The following is a 23,941-nucleotide window of genomic DNA, read 5'->3' as shown; positions in this document are numbered from 1 at the left end:
CTGTAATCTCAGCACTTTGGGAGGCCAAGGCAGGAGGATCACTTGAGACCAGCAGTTTGACACCAGCCTGGGCAACATAGTGAGACTTCATCTCTACAAAAAATTAAAAAATTAGCCAGGCATGGTGGCACACGCCTGTAGTCCTAGCTACTTGGGAGCCTGAAGCAGGAGGGTTGCTTGAGCCTGCAGTGAGCCATGACTGCACCACTGCACTCCAGTCTGGGCAACAGAGCAAGACCCCATCTCAAAAGGAAAAATAAAGAAAGAAAGAAAAGGAGGGGAAAAAAAAAGAGGGAACCAAGGGCAAGTATCAGGCAGAGCAAGCTGGCCTGGCAAAACAGCCATCTGGCGAGGCAGACTCAGAAGTCCCCATACATGCTCACCCTGACTCCCCTTTCTACCCTTTCTGCCCTTCCTACAGCCCTTCCCCCAGTTTGTTCCAGACTGATTCCTTCACTTGCCTGAGCAGGGCAGCACTGGGCAAGCCTCTGATTCTCTTCTTCTGCCCACCCTGTTCCTCCCATGGGGAGTGGGTGCTTGCCTTCCTCCCTTATCAATGTCTGCCCAGATCTCACCTATCCTTTAAGGCCTATCTACTCAATGAAGCCTTTTATGGTAGGCTTCTGCATCCACTCTATAAATATTCAATGAGTGTCTCCCAAGTGCCAGGGAATGTAATAGCCACTACCGTCCATAAATGTCTTCTGTGTATGGGGCACTGTGCCAGGAACTCTATCTGCCTTGTTGATGCATTCCACACCAACCCTGCAAGGTTGGCAATATTATCTCCAATTTTACAGATGAAGAAATTAAGGCTTAGAGAGGTACATTACCTACAGGAATAAATGAGGCTCAATTTATACAGTTAGAGCATCCAACATGGAGTTAGGGCTCAAGCCAGGACACTCTTGGCCCATTCTCTTAGGACCCAAGGATCTCCAGTTCCTTCCTAGAATAAAATCTGGTTGGCAGAGGCATCTAGAACATCCAGGAACTGAGCAGTATTACTACCCATGTGGATATTACTACCCCTAGCATCTGCCCATCTACTGTTGGTAATAATTCCTTAGCCCAGGTAGACAGGAAGCAGACGAAGATCCCTTACTGATGAGGGGTCTTGTCAGTCAGGGCTGAATCAGCCATCAATTTGTCAGACTTTTAGTTCAGTTACGCCACTAAATCCTGTTATGTTATGTGTTATGACTTAACTTCATGGTTTTAACAGGTCGTTTCATTTTCTTGAAACAATCAAACAAATGCACATCTAATACACACATACACAAACAGGAGTTCTAGGTAAGGTGGCACTGCCTTCACTGAAAGAACCACTGAAGGATGTGCTTTGCAAAGAAAAAAGTAAATAGAAAAAAGAAACAATGGTAGGCACAGGAACTCAAACAATATGTTGGTCAATTTAATTAACAGTTGAATATGAAAAATTGGTTTAAATCTTTTTTTTTTTTTTTTTTTTTTTGAGACGGAGTCTTGCTCTGTCGCCCAGGCTAGAGTGCAGTGGCACAATCTTGGCTCACTGCAACCTCAGCATTCTGGTTCAAGTGATTCTCCTGCCTCAGCCTCCTGAGTAGCTGGGATTACAGGCATGTGCCACCACACCTGGCTAATTTTTGTATTTTTAGTAGAGATGGGATTTCCCCATGTTGGCCAGGCTGGTCTCGAACTCCTGACCTCAGGTGATCCGCCTGCCTTGGCCTCCTAAAGTTCTGGGATTACAGGCATGAGCCACCACGTCTGGCCAGTTTAAATCGTTTTAAAACATGAAAATCTAGACACCAATAATAAGGAAGATGGGTGAAATGGGTTGTTCAATGGGTAAAAAGTAACATGATCCTTGCCTTTTTGGGGACTTTATGTACAACAACTTTTAAATTTTATTAGAAAAAATTACAGTTAGTATGTATGTTGATTTAAGAGTAATGACTAAAATAATAGAAATACAATGCAGACCAGAAGAATAAAGAAGGAAAAATAGAAAATGCTGTCAATCTGATACAAGGCAAGGCAAGGAGGAAAAAATAAGCAAAAAGGACAATAAATATAAAATAAAAACACAAGATGGCAGAAATAAGGCAAAATATTAGCATGTCATTAACCACAGTACATGTGAGTAGATTACAAAACAGCAAACCAGATTGGATTTTAAAAGATCCAGCTAGATGCTGACTAAAAGAAACAAAACAAAATTATCCAGAAAAGTTGGAAATAAAGACATAGAAAGAGATGTGCCAGGCCAATATTAACCACAAAGAAGTAATATTCGTATCAGACAAAATACTTAAGACAAAAAGATATAATCACTTCTAGGCACCCGATAAAGAGCCTCCAAATCCAATGACTGGAGGCAGGCTGAGGCTTTATGTTGAGTAAGGTCTTGGCCCCAGAGTGTCCTGTCTAGCTGCAGAGCAAGGATCTTATGCGTGGCAGTTCCTGGGCATGTACTTGGTCTGCTGGGTGTTGGGCCCTGTGCTGAGTGCTGGCAGTACACTGAGGAAGAAGACACTGTCCCTTGAGGATCTTACAGTCTACTGGGGGAAACAGACAAGAAGTCAGAAGAGTTCAGTACAGTACAGGGATGCAAGGACAGAGATAGACACACAGCAGATGTGACGGGAACACAGAGCGACACCTAGTCCAGCCCAGGAGGTGATGCCTGAGCTGAGTCTGAAGCAGTGAGCAAGACCTGCCCAAGAAAAAGGAGAGGGTGTTCTGGGTAGAGGGGATGGCAAAAGGTAAGGCACAGAGGTGAGTCAATGCAGCAATCACCAGCAGCTTGAAGTTGTCGGTGAGTAAAGCTTAAGTCAGGCAGTCCCAGGAGAGGAGGCTGCAGATGAAGTTCAGGTATCAGACCATGGACACACGCTTGATCCTCATATACCCCCAGGGTTTAAATTCTCAGATGAGTGAGCGGGGTATAATTCCACTTTCCTCCCAGACTCTTGGGGGTAAAGTTCCAGATGGCAGAAGCTGCAGAGTAGGGGCAGATGGCACTGGCCAGGCACAGTGCCTCAATCCCGTAATCCCAGCATTTTGGGAGGCTGAGGCAAGAGGATCACTTGAGCCTGGGAGTTTGAGATCAGCTTGTATAACATAACAAGACTGTGTCTTTATGAAAAGAAAAAAAAAGAAAAAAGAAAAGAAAATCCTGCCATTGGTACAGAACCCCCACCCTGGCCTGGGCTAACAATCTGACAAGTGACAGGCTTCTGAAAGGCTTGCTTCACTCTCTCCCTCAGGCGGAGAAGGAGAATGGCCATGTGATCCCTGGGACATAGAAACAGATGTCTGAGGAAGGAGGAAGGGGCCTTACTGGGGCCTGCACTCAGGCACTGTGAGTGAAACGCAGCTGGAGGAACCTCAAAACTGGACTCATTGGCCTGCTTGAGGCCTGCTTCCCAGGAGAGTAATTTCTGAATAAGCATTTCCCATTAAGGAGGATATGAAATGTGAAGGTACATTAATCATTAAAATCTTACAGATCAATTATTAAAAAGAAACAAATCTGACATGCCCTCAAAAACTCAGTCTCGGCCAGGCATGGTGGCTCACGCCTGTAATCCCAGCACTTTCGGAGGCCGAGGCAGGTGGATCAGTTGAGGTCAGGAGTTCAAGACCAGCCTGGCCAACATAGTGAAACCCTGTCTCTACTAAAAATACAAAAATTAGCCAGGCATGGTGGCGCGTGCCTGTAATCCCAGCTACTCAGGAGGCTGAGATGAGAGAATTGCTTGAACCTAGAGGTGGAGGTTGCAGTAAGCCGAGATCGCGCCACTGCACTCCAGCCTGGGCAACAGAGCGAGACTCCATCTCAAAAAAACAAAACTCAGTCTTGCTGCCAATCCCACAGGTCAAACTGCAGGGTAAATACAATTTATGGGGTAAAGTTTCTGACTGTCCTGCAATTACCACCACATGCCTGATGATGGCTGGCCAGCCCTAGCCGTGCAGAAACTACTGTCTATAAGGCCCCTTCAGATGTTTAGGGCAATTCCCTCGCATCTATTCTATTGGCATTGGTCTTACCCACTTCCAGCTTCTCTCTGACCTCCCACCCTGGTGCTGAGCTAATCTTGAAACATCGTGTACTTAAGACAACCTCAAGCTCAAAGACATCTGCTGGCTCTGCACTGCTTATGGGCTCAGTCTCAACTCTGTGGTCCATAATCTTTTTGGCCATTGTTTCCCCAAACATAGGGTTTGGCTTTGGCCAGTCTGATCTCTCTACAACCCCTTGGCTACTCAACTCTCCAGGTCCCATGTGTGCCATGCTGTTGTGTGGGCCACCCCATACATCCTGCTTGTCCTTCAAAGGCAAGGCTCAGCCTCTACCCAGGAAGTTCCTCCCATCAGCTCCACTGTACAACGGCCTCCTTTTCTGCCTGCCCACAGCACCTTGTCTCCTCTATCTTCATCCTCCTCCTGGTCCTGACGCCCCCACTCCCTTTTACTCATTCAATGAAACAATGTAGATGAAGGAACTCTGGGAACAATAAAGCATCATAGCAAGTGAAGATACCCACTTTTTGTGTGCACAACTCACAGAATTGCAATCTAAGTAGGAAACAAATTAAAAAAAAACAGAAAAAAGCATAATCGAAAATGTTTAGGGCTGAGCATGGTGGCTTATGCCTGTAATACCAGCACTTTGGGAGGCCAAGGCAGGAGGATTGCTTGAGTCCAGGAGTTTGAGACCAGCCTGGGCAATATAGTGAGACCCCATCTTTACAAAAAAATACAAAACTTAGCTGAGCATAGTCACACGTGCCCGTAGTTCTAGCTACTCAGGAGGCTGAGGTGGAAGGATTGCTTTAGTCTAGGAGTGCAAGGTTGCAGTGAGCCATGATTACGCCACTGCACTCCAGCCTGGACAACAGAATGAGATCCTGTTTCAAAAAAAAAAAAAAAAGCCGGGTGCCATGGCTCACGCCTGTAATCCTAACACTTTGGGAGGCCGAGGCAGGCGGATCACCTGAGGTCAGGAGTTTGAGACCAGCCTGACCAACACGGAGAAACCCCATCTCTACTAAAAATACAAAATTAGCCAGGCATGGTGGCACATGCCTGTAATCCCAGCTACTCAGGAGACTGAGGCAGGAGAATCGCTTGAACCTGGGAGGCGGAGGTTGCAGTGAGCTAAGATCATGCCATTGCATTCCAGCCTGGGCAACAAGAGCGAAACTCCATCTCAAGAAAAAAAAAAAGTTCACAGTATTTCTATAACAGTAAAAAACTGGAACAAAAAAGTCTAATTACAGGGGAAGGATAATTATTAAATAAATCATGGAACATCCATTAAAAATGTTTATAAATCATTTTAACAATATGGAAAAATGGGATATTAAATTAGTAGAAAGAGGATACAGAAGTATATCTAAAATACGACCCTATATACATGTGTCGGTATATTATAATGATATTTATAAAAATGCAGATACCTAGGACATATAGCAATGGTTCTCTTTTGGTGGTGGGCTTATGGATGATTTAATATTTCTTTTTATACATTTCTAATTTTTCCACTTTTTCAGTGAGCACATATTAGTTTTCTCAGTTCTCTCTTTTTTTTTTTTTTTTTTTGAGATGCAGTCTCACTCTGTCACCTTGGCTGGACTGCAGTGACATGATCTCAGCTCACTGCAACCTCTGCCTCCCAGGCTTAAGTGATCCTCCCATTTCAGTCTCCCGAGTAGCTGGGACAGGTGCGTGCCACCACGCTTGGCTAATTTTTTGTATTTTTGGTAGAGACAGGGTTTTGCCATGGTGCCCAGGCTGGTCTTGAACTCTTGAGCTCATGAGATTCACCTGCTTCAGCCTCCCAGAGTGCTGGGATTACAGGCATGAGCCACTGCGCCCGACCTTTGTTCTCATTTTTAACAGATAATGTTTCTAAGTGGTTAAAAAAAAAAAAAATACAGAAGGGGTGCCATTGAAAAGCATGAGTCCTTCCCTCCATTCCTATAAGGGGATCCCCGTTAACAGTTTCTTGTATCTCCCTCTACTGATTTTCTCTGTAGGTATTACTTTTATTTATTTTTATTATTGTTATTATTTTTATGAGATGGAGTCTCACTCTATTGCCCAGGCTGGAGTGCAACGGTGCGATCTTGGCTTACTGCAACTTCCGCCTCTTGGGTTCAAGAAATTCTCCTGCCTCAGCCTCCTGAGCAGCTGGGATTACAGGCGCCTGCCACCATACCCGGCTAATTTTTCTATTTTTAGTAGAGACTGGGTTTCACCATGTTGGCCAGGCTGGTCTCAAACTCCTGACCTCAAGTGATCTGCCTGCCTTGGCCTCCCAAAGTGCTGCGATTACAGGCATGAGCCACTGTGCCCGGCCAAGTATTACTTTTTAATCATGAAAACAACTAAAAAAGAATCTCTTGGCATGGGATGAGAATTTAGGAAGCATTAGGTCCACACTTGAGATTGGGGCTTTATAAATATGTGATGAGCTGGTTTCTCCAACCCTGTGCGCGCACATGCACACACATGCAAGCACAAACCCATGTGTGGGCAGGAAACTTCACCAGAAAGTCTGTGGCTCTTCTGTTCTGCTCACTGAGTTCTGGCAGCTGGGCCGCTAAAACAGAAGGCTGGAGATGGGCAAGCTTTCCTTCCTGGTTTTGGTTTTCATTTCATTCCCTCCCTTGTTCTCTGCTGAGGACTGAGAGTTTTATCAGTTGTGACTCAAGAAATAGGAAGGTGCTCAGAAGATGGGGACTGTTTCCTGCTTTGATTTATCAAATGGCAAATGCATGCGTGGTTACAGGCCCGTGCTAGTGCTGGATGGACCAGATGCCCCTGGGCACGAGTGGCCCCCCAGAGTGAAAAACAGCAGAAGTGGACCAGGGAGAAAAAAACCAGCCCTTCCTCCACTGCTTGCGCAAAGGGGTGGGAATCGCAGGGTTAGTCCTAGTCTGGGAAACCCAAGGGAGGACAGTTTTCCTAGCTAGCCTCTCCTGCCTTTCTTATATATGATCTTTAACCTTGCTTAAAAATTTTTTTTCAGGCCAGGTGCAGTGGCTCATGCCTGTAATCCCATCACCTTGGGAGGCCGAGGTGGGTGGATCACTTGAGGTCAGGAGTTCAAGACCAGCCTGGCCAACATGGGGAAATCTCGTCTCTACTAAAAATACAAAAATTAGCTGGGTGTGGTGGTGGGCACCTGTAATCCCAGCTACTTTGGAGGCTAAGGCAGGAGAATCACTTGAGCCCAGGAGGTAGAGGTTGTAATGAGCCGAGATTGCACCACTGCACCCCAGCTTGGGCAACAGAGTGAGACTCCATCTCAAAAATTTTTTTCCAATACCAAAATAATTGTTCATTGTAAAAATGTAAACAAAACAAAATTGTATATAGAAAAAAAATCCCGGCACCGTCCCGTCCTCTCTGCAACATAAAAAACACTTAAGTTTCATGTAAATCCTTCTAGTTCCAATTACTATACATATATAAACATATAGTTTGGGACTTTTTTTTTTTGTATTTTTAGTAGAGACGGGGTTTCACCGTGTTAGCTAGGATGGTCTTGATCTCCTGACCTCGTGATCCAGCCGCCTTGGCCTCCCAAAGTGCTGGGATTACAGGCGTGAGCCACCGTGCCTGGCCTAGTTTGGGACTATTTTTAAAAGAAACATGGATTATACACATGTAATGTCATACAAATTGTATCTTTCACTTAAGATACTATGAATACTATTCCATCTCAGCACATTTAGATTTATTTCTTTTCTTTTCTTTTTTTTTTTTTTTTTTTTTTGAGACGGAGTCTCGCTCTGTCACCCAGGCTGGAGCGCAGCAGCCCATTCTTGGCTCACTGCAACCTCCGTCTCCCGAGTTCAAGTGATCCTCCTGCCTCAACCTTCCGAGTAGCTGGGATTACAGGCGTCAGCCACCACGTCCGGCTAATTTTTGTATTTTTAGTAGAGATGGGGTTTCACCATGTTGGTCAGGCTGGTCTTGAACTCCTGACCTCAAACAATCCACCCGCCTTGGCCTCCCAAAGTACTGGGATTACAGGTGTGAGCCACCATGGTTGACCTCTAATTCATTCTTTTTAAGGCTTCATAAGATTGGAAGGTACAGATGTACCATCATTTTCCCACCTGGAAACTTTGTTTCCAATTTTTCACTTATACGTAATAATGGAAAAAACTCTACCCTTATTCACATTTATGTGTACACGTAGAAGGAATTCTAGGTGGTAAGCTCTTGGGATTGGAATTTCTGGGTGACTCTTTTGTTAATGGGTTATATCTTTTCTCCTGTTTCTATGTGTCAGAGAAGTAGATAGCATCAGATAGGTGGTTTCCAAACATTGTATTATTTATTTGCTGTGAAGATGCTATCCTTGCTTTCAACATGCCTACAGTCTAGATGGGGAAAAAATGGGTAGATGGATAAATAAATCATAAAGGAATAATCAAAATGCTCTTAGGATCAGAAAGACCCTCAGAGGTAATTTTTTCCAACATATTACTTACTAATCCTGAGGAATGGCCATTCAGCTACATGACAGGATGGCCTTGGAGTCAGAAGATCTGAGTTTGAATCTTAGTTTCTCAATACTCTGGTGTGTGACCATGGGCAGGTCACATAATCTGAGACTCAGGAGTCTTATCTGTAATATAGGGATCCTCAAACCTACATGATAGAATTTTACACAGTGACTCAATGCAAGGAACAAAGTTTAAATTACATAGCACAGTGCCTGGCATGCAGTGGGCACTCTGGAAACATCAGTGGAACCTCCAGTGAGATGGAAGCCGCTACAAGATGAGCAGTCAGACCTTTGTATGACTGGAAGTGTAAGATTTTTTTTGGTTTTATGTTTTTTTATTTTTTTTATTTTTTGAGACGGAGTCTTGCTCTGTCGCCCAGGCTGGAGTGCAGTGACGCAATCTCGGCTCACTGCAAGCTCTGCCTGCCGGGTTTACACCATTCTCCAGCCTCAGCCTCCTGAGTAGCTGGGACTACAGGCACCCGCCACCACGCTCAGCTAATTTTTTGTATTTTTAGTAGAGACAGGATTTCACCATGTTAGCCAGGATGGTCTCGATCTCCTGACCTCGTGATCCACCTGCCTCGGCCTCCCAAAGTGCTGGGATTACAGGCGTGAGCCACAGCGCCCGGCCGTTGTTTTTTTTTTTTTTTTTATGTGAGACAGAGTCTTGCTGTCACCCAGGCTGGAGTGCAGTGGTGTGATCTTGGCTCACTGCAACTTCCACCTCCCGAATTCAAGCGATTCTTATGCCTCAGCCACCCAAGTGGTTGGGATTACAGGCATGCACCACCACGCATGGCTAATTTCATTTATTTATTTTTTGTAGAAATGGGATTGTGCCATCTTGGCCAGGCTGATCTCGAACTCCTGGCCTCAAGTGATCTGCCCACCTCAGCCTCCCAAAGTGCTGGGATTACAGATGTGAGTCATGGTCTATAAGTGTTAAGTTGCTTCAAAGTTGCTGCTATAAGGCGCTGAAGCCTACCTCCCACAGCTTCTAGCCAGCAGCCCTAGCATCAGACAGAAAGTCTGGAACAGATGTGGTCAAAGCAGGAGGAGGACAATCCTGAAAGCAGAGGGACAGAGTGGTCGGCAAGAACCCACGAAGATGTTCTTTGAAGAGCATTCTGCACACCCCATCTGGCTTCTGTGTCCACTGGCTGTGCCTCAGCTCTGCGTGATGAACTGGGACCCACAATTCCTTGGCAGCTAAAGCTGAAATTAGTTGTCCTGTGGTCATCTTTGAGTGTTACAACAATCTGCTATTTGTATACACATAACTACATGCTGGTTGTTGGTAATCATACAAATGAATAATAATGACAGCTATTATTATCTGCCATGTATTAGGTAATGCATGCATTTTTTTCTTGAATCCTCACAACTCTGTGAGCAAGGCACTAATGTTATCCCTTTACAAGGAGGAAGAAACTGGGCCTCAGTAGGCCAAGTAATTTGCCCAAGGCCACGCAGCAGTGAAGTGGCAGCGGCAGGATTTGCACAAGAGACTTTTATGTCAAAGCCCATACTCTTAACCATGACACTCTTTCTACTCCCAAATGATCTAAGCTTTAAAAATTGGGACCGAGATACAGAAGCTGTCACAAGTCAAAGGTTAGTGAGAAATTCAGGGACTGGCCTGGGAGGAAGCACCTTAATTAGGAAGCATGAACTACAGCCAGCCTATGTTCTGGAAAAAGCAACTTTAAAATGACAACAGGGAAGAAAGACTCCAAGCTGGACTTGTGGTGGGCCTGTGTTCCTCAGCCCACCCAGGCCTGACATAGCCAGGCCCATTCCAAGGAGAAATTCTATGACAAATGCAAATTTGCCATTCACTTTACAAAGCCTGGCTGCAGGCTTCTTGAACCTATTTACCATTCTTTTTATAACAAAGACTCGAGCATCATTTGCTATCTTCATAAATTTCATCAGTACTTTTGCCCCCAGGCCCTGATACAGGGCATTTTATAAGCTTTAAAAGAGAAGTATTACAATGGTATTTTCAATTCAACCTTCAAATCCTTTGCACAAGGAGAGCCAACAGCAAATAGAAAAGATGCCACAGGGGGCATCATGGATCCACAAAGACCCAATATGCAGGAGAACATGTGGGGCAAGGTAGTATTGAGATAAAAACCTGTCACACGTGTACTTAATTTTATACAATAAGCAACAAGGAATGTTTAATGTATATTGTATAAAAAATTTTTCAGGCCGGGAGTGGTGGCTCACACCTGTAATCCTAGCACATTGGGAGGCCCAGGCGGGCGGACTGCCTGAGGTTGTGAGATCGAGACCAGCCTGGCCAACATGGCAAAACGCTGCCTCCATTAAAAATACAAAAATTAGCTGGGTGTGGTGGTGGGTGCCTGTAATCCCAGCTACTCGGGAGGCTGAGGCACAAGAATCGCTTGAACCCGGGAGGTGGAGGTTGCAGTGAGCCGAGATTGTGCCACTGCACTCCAACCTAGGCAACAGAGTGAGACTCTGTCTCAAAAAATTAAAAAAAAAATTAATTAATTAATTAAAAAAATTTCAAGTGTCATCAAAATCTGCAACTTAGGGTATTTTGTGTAACTGAATATTCTGATTAAGTGGGGGCTGCCCTGTATGCCACTTAACATGACCAATTTCCAAAGATTAGATGGCCATAATTGCCCTTGACACTAAAATCATGTGAAACACAGCCAGTTTCTTTGATGACTCAAAACGTACTTTGTGATCTTGCCAAGTTGAGATCATCGTTACAAGCAGCATTTTGGTTGTGAAAAACAACTCTCCTTATTTAACCTTTCGGGGTGGATTCTGAGCAAGAAGTTCCCTAGGCTACGGTCAATCTCGCTGAAATACAACCACCCACCGCTCCTTTCTGGGTTTAGAAATCTGGTTTTCAGAGGTGGGAGTGGCTTCAAGCAGCGTCTACCTGTGTTCAGAAAAGATGAAGAAAGACAGGCTCAGGCTCCCTGTATAGGAGAATTCAAGTTCATTGTAGTCACTGGTGACTGGTTCTGAAATTGAGGAACTAGTTTGAGGAACTTCAGAATAAACAAGAAACCCAAAGAACTCAGCTTCCACAGAAGGCTTCCAATGCATGGAAGGAGGCACAGGTCCAGCTCCGCCCTGTGGCGGGGCAACCTTGACCCTGGCCTCATTTCAGATGCTGCCCCACATGCTCTTTGACAAGCTGGACCAAGTAACCAGCTTGAGGACATGAGTGGCAGAGGGGTCCCTTTATAATGAGGGGTCATATTCTTGTCCTCCCTTGGGAAGGTATAAAAGGGCTTGGGACATGGGGCATGACGAGGAATATTCTCAGAGGATCTCACACGATTCTTTGGTAAAAGAGGGTAAATCATGAAACAGCCCACGGCTCTCTCGTCCTCCCCGAGGCCAGCAGGGCTTAGCAAGAGGAGTTTGGATTCAAGTCTTGTACTTTCACTCAACAGCAAATATTTAACCAGTGGCTACCATGTTTCAGGCACCGTGCTGGCCAGCAGGAATATGAGGATGACCAAGAGCCTTCTCTGTTGAAACCCTTGAAAGGCCTTCTTGGAATGCTGAACCCAGTTACCTAGAAGCACTGCCTTGATCTACCTGCCTACAACTCTCTAGTGGCACCAAGCCTATGGGATGTGCCAGTGTGGTCACTGCCCTCCCAATTCCCACTTGGAGGGGTGGGAGGTGGTCAGTTATGTGTTTATTAGCTGGCTACTCACTGTCTGATTCTACTTGGAACTATATTTTCTTTTTTGAGAGGAGGACTTGTTCTGTCACCCAGGCTGGAATGCAGTGGTACAACCATAGCTTACTCCAGCCTCGAACTCCTGAGCTCAAGTGATCATCCCACCTCAGCCTCTGAAGTAGCTGGACTACAGGTAAGCACCACCATGCCCAGCTAATCTTTTTTTTTTTTTTTTTTGACAGAGTCTTGCTCTGTCGCCCAGGCTGGGGTGCAGTGGTGCGATCATGGCTCATTGCAAACTCTGCCTCCCAGGTTCAAGTGATTCTTGTGCCTCAGCCTCCCGAGTAGCTGGGATTACAAGTGCCCACCAACACACCTGGCTAATTTTTGTATTTTTAGTAGAGACGGGTTTCACCATGTTGGCCAGGCTGGTCTTGACCTCCTGGCCTCAAGTGGTCTGCCTGTCTTGGCCTCCTGAAGTGCTGGGATTACAGGTGTGAGCCACTGTGCCTGGCAATGCCCAGCTAGTTTAAAAAAAATTTTTTTTGGAGGTGGATCTCACTATGTTGTCCAGGCTGGTCTCCAGTTCTTGGCCTAAAAGGCAATCCTCCTGCCTTAGCCTCCCAAGTCATTGGGATTACAGGCATGAGCCACTGTGCCCAAGCAACATTTGAGCAAATTTCTCCTGACTGTCCCTACGCTTCTGAAAATGCACTTCTTTCCCCCAGAGTGCTGAAGTTGCCCAATTGTTACCAAGCTCCCGCTCCAAGCTGACAAGTGGTACAAGACCCCAGGGTGAGAGAAATACCAAGGTGTTCCCACCCAGGCACCTGCAGAATCCGAGACGCTCTACGCCTGACAGTGCTGGCTCAGGCTGGAAAAGGAGGGCCACTGGGCTGCGCATGGTGGCCTCCTCGCTCCCTCCAGCTCCTATAGTCATGGCTCCCGACCAGCACCGGGGTTGACCTGTGAGGTGTCTGCCTTCGTGCCCAGCTTACCCCTGTCTTGGTGAGGTCCTCCAGGGCGGTGCCTCAATTGTGTTTGGTTTTCTAGCACCTAGCAGACATGGCCCATTTGACACACTTGGCAAATGTTCCTGAGTGAAAGGACAGACACACTTCTGAGGAATAAATGAATGCCACAGGCTCTGAGAGCCTGGCTGGACAGGGACACATGTCCACACTGTCCAATCACCTGGCAGGCTGGAAGGGAGGGAGTCACAACTTGGTGGCTGTATTCTAACTGCACCCCAGCAAGCAGGTGTCCTGAAAGATGGCTGTGGAGCTGCTCCTGCCATCCCCTTTCCTAAATGCTGACCTAGAGACCCAATTACTTCTAATTGCTTGAGAAGATAACCCTTCTGAACTGGACAACACCCGTCTGGGCTTGGATTTGCATATATTTGCAAGTATCTAATACATGCTAGAGGGAGGTGGTGCAGGACTCTGTCCTTCACATTGATCTATACAAAGCTATTCCTGCCTCTCCAGGCACAGCATCTGCCAGTGGAGACTGTTGGGCAGGACTCAAGGAGTCTGGTGGGTCCAATCAACTCCCTTGGCCAAAGGAGTCCATCTTTTTTTTTTTTTTTTTTTTTTTGAGACGGAGTTTCGCTCTTGTCGCCCAGGCTGGAGTGCAATGGTGGATCTTGGCTCACAGCAACCTCCACCTCCCAGGTTCAAGTGATTCTCCTACCCCAGCCTCCCGAGTAGCTGGGATTACAAGCATGTGCCACCATGCCCAGCTAACTTTTTTGTATTTTTAGTAGAGATGGGGTTTCACCATGTTGGCCAGGATGGTCTCAATCTCTTGACCTTGTGATCCGCCCGCCTCAGCCTCCCAAAGCACTGGGATTACAGGCACGAGCCACCGTGCCCAGCCTCCATTTATAATCTTAACTGGCAACCACATCCTCATTGGAGGCTGGCTAAGCCTCCTTTTCCTCCCAACCCTCCTGGCTATCCCTAGTATGGACCAGAAACACCTACCTTTTAATTCTGGCCCAGTAAAAGGAAACTTTAAGGTCAGTAGAAGGTGGGTGGTAGATTTTGGCTACAATAATTCTTTGCACTTACAGGGGCCACCATCCAGATATGACATCATGACATCATGCTTCACCCACAAGGAAGAGCCTCTCACTGAGAGGAGCCAGGCAGATCAGCTAGGATAACACCCAGAGTATGCATGCACCTCCTGCACAGAAGAAAGATGCAGAAGAGCTTCGTGCACTGTGGGTTTGGACCCCTGTAATCAATCATTGAAAGTTACTAAATACCCACTCTAGGTGAGATACTGCTTGGCTAGGTAGGAAAGTGCCCTAAAGGTGTGGGCAACCTTTGAGACTTCCTGGTAATTGTATTTTCTTATCAACCTTGACCTCCTTTTGATTACATGAACCTCATGGTATAAGACAGCGTCCAACAAATAGCTTTCTGTTTACTTTTTCTTAGACCCAGGGCAGCAGCTGCTGTGGCTCCACCCTTCCCAGGCCTGGCAGAGCTTGCAGAAAGGCTGAGAGTGATAGGGTTGGGGTAGGGGAATAAAAGGAGAAGCTAGTTTAAAAAAAAAAATCCTGCTTCAGGATTAGTTCCTTCATTCCCTGGCAGCAGAGTACAGTGAAGAGTCTGGGTTTTATAGTTCAGGCTCTGCCATTAACTAGCTGTGTGGCCTTGGGCAACCCACTTGGCTTTCTTGGGCCACCATTTTCTCTTCTGCATTTTCTCACTGCAAAAAATGTGAATGATCATGTCCAGGCTATAATCCTAACAGCTCTTTCTGGACAGTGAGGTTAAGGTTATTTAGCCATGCCAGCAGGAGGTGACTACTGGTTGGTCCAGATTGATGGGGTATGGGTACAGGGGCTGGGTTGGTAGTCTGCCAGAGACAGGGAATGAGATTATTTGCAAGAGCTGCAGCTTCATTAAAGTCAAGCCCTCCTTGTAGTTGGTCCTGGACATTGCTTATAGATGTCCCTGACCATAATCGGTCAAGTTCAACACCAACTGCACTAGTCCAGAACAGTGTCTGAAGAAAATCTCTGCGTTAATGGACACCTGATAGTGGCTTTAGCAGAAAGAGCGTCAGGAGAAGCTGTAGTAACCAGAACCTGGGAGGGAGGGATGGCTCAGGAGTACCCCCTGCTGCTTCTTTCTCGGTACAAATCCTGGTCCTAGAAGTGTAGACAACTGAGATGGTGGCAGGCTTGGGATTCCTAAAGCTTTCTGAAATCCAGGGTTTAATCTAGCCTTTACAATCGCTGGAGCTCTGCAGAGCCTCCAACTCAGGTGGCTGAAAAGGAGGCAGGTGGAAAAGCGTTCCTAAAAGGTTTTTCACACCAAAATAGGGCCTGTCTCTCTGCTCTCTGCCAAGGGATTTCCCAGCTCCCCAGGGCCAAAGCTCCCCTCCTGCTTCTTTGCTGACTGTCACTGGAAGCAGGCCATTTTCCACCCTCAGGGTGGCTGGACTTAGGAGTCAGTGACACTGCTGATCTGGGCTCTGTGCCCCGTCCACGATCCCCCCTCCGCTGTCAGCCCACTGGCCCCAGAAGCCTCCTGTTTACCTCCTGCCCCCTGCCTCCATAGCCCTGGGGCTGGGATGAGGCTGATTTGTGGCAGAGGGCTCCTCACGAAGGTCTGCTGAGGACTTTCTCTGCAACTGTGCTGGGGAATAAATCGCCTGTCACCTACACCCCTGCATGGGTGACTCACCTTCCAGAGAAAGTGCTCTGCTCACCTAAGCAAAGCTGCTTGGAAAATGACTAAGGCACCTATCAAATGCACTCTGTGGGGCCAACCAGTTATGGAGCAAGGTCCAGGCACACTCTGCCTCTCACCTCCAGCCTGAAGTCAAGTGCAGAGCTGCCACGCCAGGCCTGCTGGTTTCATTTTCATCTGAACCGAGCTCCACATGAGGCTTGACATCCGGTGATCTATTTTTTCTAAAAACTAGCTTCACTTTAGAAATGACTCTTCGGCCATCAAGTCAGCTTCCCCAAGAGAAAACAAAATGTTATTTAAAGGGAACAGTAGCCTGGTGAGAGCCTATATTTTTGTTTTGTATTAAGGTGAAAAAAGACTTTAAAATATAATATGAAACTTTTTTTTTCCCTTGTGAGATTAAAACAAACGTTTTTCTTTCAAGAGATGGGGTCTCGCTATGTTGCCCATAGCTACTTGACCTCCTGGGCTCAAGTGATCCTCCCGCCTCAGCCTCTCAAGTAGCTGGGACTAAAGAAACACACGTCACCATTCCAGGCTTCTTGTGAGATTTAAAGGGAAATCTGCAAGTCCTTGACTGCAGATCCTGGGCCCCCAGACAGAGTCTCAGAGAGAAGCTGACAAAGACATCTTTATGAGGGGGAAAGGGTGGTGAGCTGGGGATGCCATGTGGTAGTGGGAACCTCATCCCACAGAACCAAATGTTCCCTCCTGTTCCCCCAAAGAACAAGTCCTTGCTGATCTACATGCCATACAGTATTTTCCCTTTCCTCACCTCCAGGATTAATGCAGGAACCTACTTGATCACATGTGGGACACAGGAAGCCCCTAGACAGGCCTAGCTGTGTCTCCAGCTCAGAGTTAGGATTGTCAACTGGGCAGAGCCTGGACCTTTGTAGCCTCATTTGGAGTATGGTGAGGGCAGTATATAGTGTAAGACAGGGAGAACCCGAGAGCTGAAGCTTTTAGACTGAAGAACTGTCCCCCTAAAGGTCCTACTGAGAAAATGACTGGCCTGTCAGGCAGTCTGACCCTTCTTGACATCATCTTACAGAAAACAGGTTTAGTCACAATGCAGTAATTGGCAACTACTACTGCTACTATTACTACTACTACTACTACTATTATTACTACCACCACCAAACACCATCAACAAGAACAACAACAACAACAACAGTTACAGCCTCTATGTTCTGTGCTGGGCACTGGGCTCAGCACTTTACATATCTCCTCTCATTTTCTACTCAAAACAGCCCCATGAAGTATTTCTGATCCCATTCACAGATGAGGCACCTGATGATTAGAGAAGTGAAGTGATTTGCTTGCGGGCACACAGGCAGGCCGTGGCAGACCTCGACCTGACCCAGGTCTCTCTGACCTGACAGCCTCAGCCACCACATGTGACACGGAGACACCAAGGACTTGTTCTGTTGCTCTGGACAAATCACGGGCTCTCTGCCTTTGTTTCTACATCTGGAAAATGGGCACAAGCACATCTGTCCAGGCAGCAGGCTATTCATCTTTTGGCCTTTTATTAACAATCAATATCAATTAATAATTGATTGGTACAATAAATAAAGCTGCTACCCTGGTTTCGTTATATTCAAAATTGACATGTTTGGGGGAAGAAAATCCTTATCGTTTCATGAGCAAGTTAGTAGAAAAAGCAGTGACCTAGATATCAAGAAAAGGGGGTTTAGATTCTGAGCAATCCTGTCTGTTTCTCCTTATGAGGCTTCACTTTTCTGATCTTTGTCCCTGCCCTTCTTCACATGAGTATTGTGTGAAAATACAAAGACTGGCCATAAAATTATTCTTGATGCCACATAATTTCAAGGGATTTCTATCAGGGAGCTGAGGGATTAAGACATGTAGAAAAGCAAGAAGGGAAGAGGCTCCTTTAAACTAGAATACAAAGAGCACACCGGCCACTGAAGAAAAATGACTTTTTCTGCATTGTCATTCAGGCAGTCATAAGCCCAGAACAAAAAAATCTCATACTTCAATGTCCTGCTCAGCTCAACAGAAATGCTCCCCTACAATTTGCCCTACGTCTGGCCTTCCCTTTCTGGGCTACTACTTTCAGCATTTTAGCCAGCATCACCGAGTAAATGCAAAACCTTCACACATGCATCACTTTGAATGCCCACCCAGCTCTTGCAGATGCTCAGCCCCATTCTGTTCCCTTACTAGGGAATCCTGGTGTGTGGAGACCAGAGGGGCTGACATCCTTAGAGCTCCCTAAATCCACTGACATGGAATTGTCCCCGGCCCACCAATTTCACACTGGTGCCATCAATAGTGCCCATAATGCTCAGATGTTTCCAGTTTAACTGAAATACTAAAATGGGGCAAACAGGAAGCATCAGACACAACTGTGGTAGTGACTTATTAATCACGAAAGCAGAATTTTAGTTGCATTTTAACCTTTTGCCAGGAAAAAAAAAAAAAAACAACCTTGAGATGATGGAAGCCATCATTAGAAGTACGCTGCCTTTATGCGTATCGGGCTGACTTAGACTTTTTACTTAGGACTGACTTTGCTTTTAAGATTTCTGAACTTTCCCCCCAGAAAGAACATCTGTCAAACCAACCAATATGAATCTGTCAGCTCTTCATCGAGGCAGGCAGGCTTGTTAGGAAAGCCCATGTGCTGTCCATTGAGACAGGAAAAAAAATAGGAAGTTAAAAGTGCCTTCACAGGCCAAAGTGATACAACACTGTTCAGAGGGTGCCAACAATGAAGAAAACAACCCTGGATAAAGCTTTCATCTCTTTCACATCTCCGCAGATCTCTCACCAGACCCTAGCCAGGGATGAACTGTTATCAATCACCAGAAAAAAAAAAAAAAAAAAATCACAACAGTTGCTGAGGGCTGGACAACCAATCAGCGCAAGCCATCTTCTCAGCAGTAAATGATATACACATATTCCAGGCAGATCACAAAGGAGTCAGTGTTCAACAGGAGAACCAAAATGAGGAACCAAACCTTCATCTGTTGAGGCGAAACAGCCCAACCAGACATTTTTGTTTAATAGAGGGAGACTGATTTGGCAGGGTCTCTGTGGTGCCGCTCCCACAAACTCTTAACAGACAATACCAATGACAAAAAACCCCCTTCAGAACTGCTTCTTATAATCAGAAAACACTCAGAAGATGGCCTGAAGCTTGGCAGCGTCTTGCTGTCTGATTTCACAAAGAGCTGGTACATATACCTGGGTACTTATCTCTAAAATTAGAGTCAGAGACGATTACTTTTATTTTGAGATCTTCTGAGAAGTTCTCCACACCCTTCAAAATAAATAAGGATGTCCGAAAGGTGTCTGAAAAATTCAGAGGTCTGGCATCGCTCCAAAGAAACTGATTGATATCACTTAAAAAACACCAAGAGTAAATCCAAACACAACCAAAGTAAGGCAAGCACTTTTTAAGTGTCCTCTCACATTAAGAGCATAAAAACCACACCAAAAACTTCTCCCTGCTTTCTGCATCTCAATTCTATAATGTGGTCCTGATCTAGGATTCTGGGGAAGACCCATCCTTAGTCCCAGCTATGAGGCATCAGGCAAGATATATACCACCCCCACTCCCTCATACACACCTGCCTCAGGTGCCTCGCCCATAAAACAAGACACTACAATCTGTCTTACCACACAGCTATCTGAAGGAAAACGGAGCTCACAGGTATGAAGACACTAAGCAAAAAACACATCACTAATGTTAAGATACTGTCTCCTTCTAATCTTTCAGAAAGACCATGTTTCTAGTCAAGGGGTTTCCAACATTTTTCTTGGAATAAACTCCAGACTCCTATTTTATATCATGACCTCACTCTAATCATTTAATTTCATGTGCTTTTAAAGTCCTTAATTAAGTCATTGGTGTTCATTGTCTCCAGCGATCAAAAGTAGTTTTACCATTTACTTTGCTGATGTATGTACCTTTTCACCACTTATCCTCTCCCTCATTCATACCTCCAGTCCACCCTTTAGGGCCGAGAGCAACTTTTTAACCTCGACTAGGAAGGAAACACTTTTTCTGAAGCTACCCAGCACTAAGGAGGCTCCCGGGCAGGTGGGAAACGTACGTACAAGTGGCCCCTCTCTGCCTGGTGCCCAGTGGCTGCAAGATGCCAGGGCCACGATGGGTTTCCAAGATGGGAATGTTATATTTGAACCGACAGATAAAGTCCCGAGTTGGAGAGCCCAAAAGAATTACAGAGGAGGACTGGGGTCCGAGAGCGGAGAGAGGATGCTGCGGGCGGCCAGCACTGCCCCGCTGCATGCTGAGGACAGGCTTAGCTCCTGCTCCCCGCCTTGAGGTTTGACCTGAGAACTTCCCATGAAAGGCCAGGAGGGTTTCACGCCAGGGCAGATGCCAGGGCGCACTCCTGCAGGAGACACGTCCGCCCCGCGCCAGGCGAGCTCCATCCTGGGGGCACTGGGGCGCAGAGCAGGCGGGCGGGCCTGGCGGCGGCGCGGGACACTAGTGAAGGGGAAGCAGGGGGCCCCTGCGCGCGCTCGGAGCCAGCGTGTGGCCGGCAGGAGTGCGCGGCCTGGAGGCCCGGGGCGAGCGCGGCGCCGGCAGCGCGTGCGAGGGCGCGCCCGCGGACCGCCGCGAGTGGGTTGGACGGGGTACGTCGGACTGCGCTGGCCTGGCCGCCGACCCCACTGCTCCGGGGCGAGGGGCCAGGCCGCAGCCCAGCCCGGGGCTGAGAGGCGATCCATCCCAGCCGCTCCCTGGTCGCCTCGCACCGGGCCCCAGGGTCCCGCCCCGTCACCTACCGGCCAAGCGCCGATCTCCCCAACCAAGCGAGTGTTGCGCTCCGCTCGCCCGCGATCTCCCGCCGCCGGCCGCCGACCGCTGAGCTCCCGGCCCGTGGTCGCCCCGCCCCGGTCCCGGGCTCCGCCCCCTCGCCTTCTCGGCCGCCCCCGGGGCCACGCCTCCCCCGGAGGCTGTAACTTTGCCTCGCTTCGCGCCTCCTTTCTTTGGCCGCACCGCGACCCGTGGCCCCGCCCACTCCCCTAGGCCAGCCAATGAGACGGTCGTCCCGGCAAGCCCGTCTTCCCGCTCCCTAGCAACGATTGGTTAACGAGGCCTGGTTTCCAGAAATGGGCACTATTTCCGGACGATGTTTGTAGAAGGGAGATCGCTGGGCGGGCGGACTGACAGAAGGCGGAGGCGACTAGGGTGTTGGTGGAACCACACATGCGCCCTCGGCTTCTGGCAGTCTTACCGGCTGCGTTCTCGAGGTTACGGGAAGGAAGGGCGAGTGTGCGCATGCGTGGGCACTCCCTGCCACTGACTTCGGTTACCTTGGAGACAGCGAGGCGCTCTCCCTCGTGGGTCGCGCGCGTTCCGCTTCCTCTCTGCTGCCAAGCGGTGGCGGCTGAGGCGGGAGGTGGTGGGGGTAGAGACGTTTTTATTGAGCTCTTACCGTGTGCCTGGTCCTGTAGAATCCCTGGAATGAGTAAAGAAGGTTACAGTGCCTGCCCTCGAGAAGCTTGGGGAGCCAAGGGCTTACAGGGGCCCGACCTGTGGGTTGAAACCCAGGTACAAAGAGAGCATGTGGGTGCGTGGCGTGGTACGAGCGCTGAGCAAAGCATCTGCTCTCTGGGTTTGCAGACCACAGAGCCGGCAAGAGGATGAGAGCTTGATGTATGCAAAGAAAGGACCTGGAGTTCAGAATATGCATTGAAGTGTCAACAGTGCTTCTTTCTGAATGGGGGTCGGGGGTGGGGAGTAGGGAAGGTATAGAAATTGTTTCTAACTTTTGCCCCTCTGTATTATCTAGTGTTTCCACACTGAGCTTGTATTTTATTTGTAATAAATTCCAGCCCAGGCACGGTGGCTCACTCCTGTAATCCCAGCGCTTTTGGGAGGCAAAGGCAGGAGGATCGCTTGAGGCCAGGAGTTGGAGAACATCCTAGGCAATATAGCAAGGACCTCGTCCCTGCAAAAAAATAAAAGAATAGCCAGGCGTGGTAGTTTGCACTTGCAGTCCCAGCTAGAGGGGAGGCTGAGAGTCTGAGGTTACAGTGAGCCATGATCGTGCCACTGCACTCCAGCCTGGGTAACAGAGTGAGGCAGTCCTTTAAAAAAAGAATCCAAACTTTTTTTTTTTATTGCAAAATAAAAGATGTACTCCTACCCTGGGCATCCCACTTCCATGAAGGGTCCATGGTAGGTGTGGTGAGTGGCTCTAGTCCGGGGATAGGCAGGCCCCACCCAAGGCTGTCTTGAAAAGTAAGGAACACCCCATCTCTGAAAGTGTTTGAGCAAAGACCACCATCTGCTTGAGACTACTTTGCAGACAGTCCGAAGCTGAACTCTTCTTTCTGGATATCTGTGCCAAACAGTCATCTCTGCTGGGGAATAGGGAAGACCATTTATTTAGGCAGTGGTCAAAAACTCACAACCTGAGGGCCTCATTCACTCACCCAGGCCAGAAATATGCTTTGTTTGGCTGGCCCAATATTTTTTTAAATTTGAATTTGAATGCCTTAGAGCAGAGCCTGCGGTTCCTTACAGTTCCCGCCACCCAACCATCTAACCTTATGTCACCTGTCTGGCCCCTGGAGCATTTGAGGTTGTGGCTCCCCCGTAGAGTCCGTGCTTTAGAGCCAAACAGTCTCTGGCGCCCACCCTGGCTCTGCCACTGACTAGCTGGGAGATGGCAGACAAGAAAGAAGCTGGACTGGTGGCCCCCAAATCTCTTTCCACCCCTAGGGTTTTGCATTTCAGTGACTCAGGGAGAGGCAGAGCTTGGCCAGATGTACAGGTTGGTATCGGCAATCTTGGATGCCCTTATTGCCTCTCCCACCACCTGTTTGCCTCTGGGCACACCACTTCTCAGGAAAGATGTGGGCACACCTCCAGAGTCTGCAGACGCTCCCTGGCTTGCCTTTGCCTTCTCTCTCTTTCACTATTCCTTCTTTAAAACACCCAGTGTCTCTGTACTTTGCCCAGGTTCCCTTGACACCTCTGGTCCTGGGTCCCCTGTACACTCCCACCTACCCCATCAAGATGATCTGTCTTTAAGTCCGTCCCTGAACACTAATGTGTATTAATCAGAGACAGTGAACTGTGTTGACTCAAAACTGTAACTCTGGAGAAGGAATGTCACATCAGGTTGCAGGGGAGGAGCAAACCACTAAACACTGGTAAGGAAGATATTCGGGATAAGCAAGGCCTCTCCGTTTCAGCTACTTTTCTGAGGTCTTTCCAAGCCCCACTGTGTGTGGGTGAGGTGAGAAACAATACACCTACCCAGAGTGAGCAGTGTGGTGTCTCTGAGTCTTGAAATGCTTGCACCCTCTGGAAGGAGAGCTTCGGGACGAGATTACTTCCTCCAAGCTTAAGTCGAGACAACCTGGGAAAGCTTCTGGCCTTGAGTCACTTGTGCAGCCTCAGCTCTGCTTTAAATACAAGAAATTGACATTTACAGGATGACTCACACCTGGAGCAGTGAACTAGGTTCTCAGTACTCAAGGGTTTTCACATCCCATCCATTTCAGGTCTGGAAATAGAGTAAGACTGTGCTATTCCGAAAGAATCGCAGCTTGTTTTCTGATACTTTACAAAAAGTAAGCCAGACAGACTTAGAGTACTTCATGTGCATAACCTCACTGAATGTTCCCTCTAGGCCAGGGTTTCTCAGCCTGGCACTATAGACATTTGGGGTTGGATAATTCATTGTTGGGGGACAGGGCTTGTATTCGCCTGTTTTCACGCTGCTGATAAAGACATAGCTGAGACGGGGTAATTTATAAAGGAAAGAGGTGTAATGGAGTCACAGTTCCATGTGGCTGGGGAGGCCTCACAATCATGGCAGAAGGCAAAAGGCAAAAGGCATGTCTTACATGACAGCAGACAAGAGAGAATGATGAGAGCCAAGCGAAAGGGGAAACCCCTTACAAAAACATCAGATTTCATGAGACTTACGCACTACCATGAGAACAGTATGGGAGAAACTGCTCCAGTGATTCAATTATCTCCCACTGGGTCCCTTGCACAACACG

General features: G+C 47.5%; 1 protein-coding gene across 3 annotated transcripts in view; it reads right to left on the bottom strand.

The window, feature by feature from the left end:
* MAP3K14 (mitogen-activated protein kinase kinase kinase 14) overlaps positions 1–20,833 on the bottom strand; it is a 53,973-nt gene extending 33,140 nt beyond the window's left edge. For 2 of the 3 annotated variants that reach the window (XR_010152823.1, XM_003315396.6), the window contains exon 1: positions 20,705–20,833. The gene's annotated coding sequence lies outside the window, so the exon portion shown is untranslated. Of the gene's footprint in view, positions 1–16,035; positions 16,189–20,704 lie in introns of all 3 variants that reach the window. The other variant, XM_009431967.4, reaches the window with a different exon arrangement.
* Positions 20,834–23,941: the final 3,108 nt, after the last annotated feature.

This window comes from Pan troglodytes, chromosome 19 (assembly GCF_028858775.2).
Source record: "Pan troglodytes isolate AG18354 chromosome 19, NHGRI_mPanTro3-v2.0_pri, whole genome shotgun sequence".
NCBI lineage: Eukaryota > Metazoa > Chordata > Mammalia > Primates > Hominidae > Pan > Pan troglodytes.
This window is presented reverse-complemented; position numbering and strand designations above follow the sequence as displayed.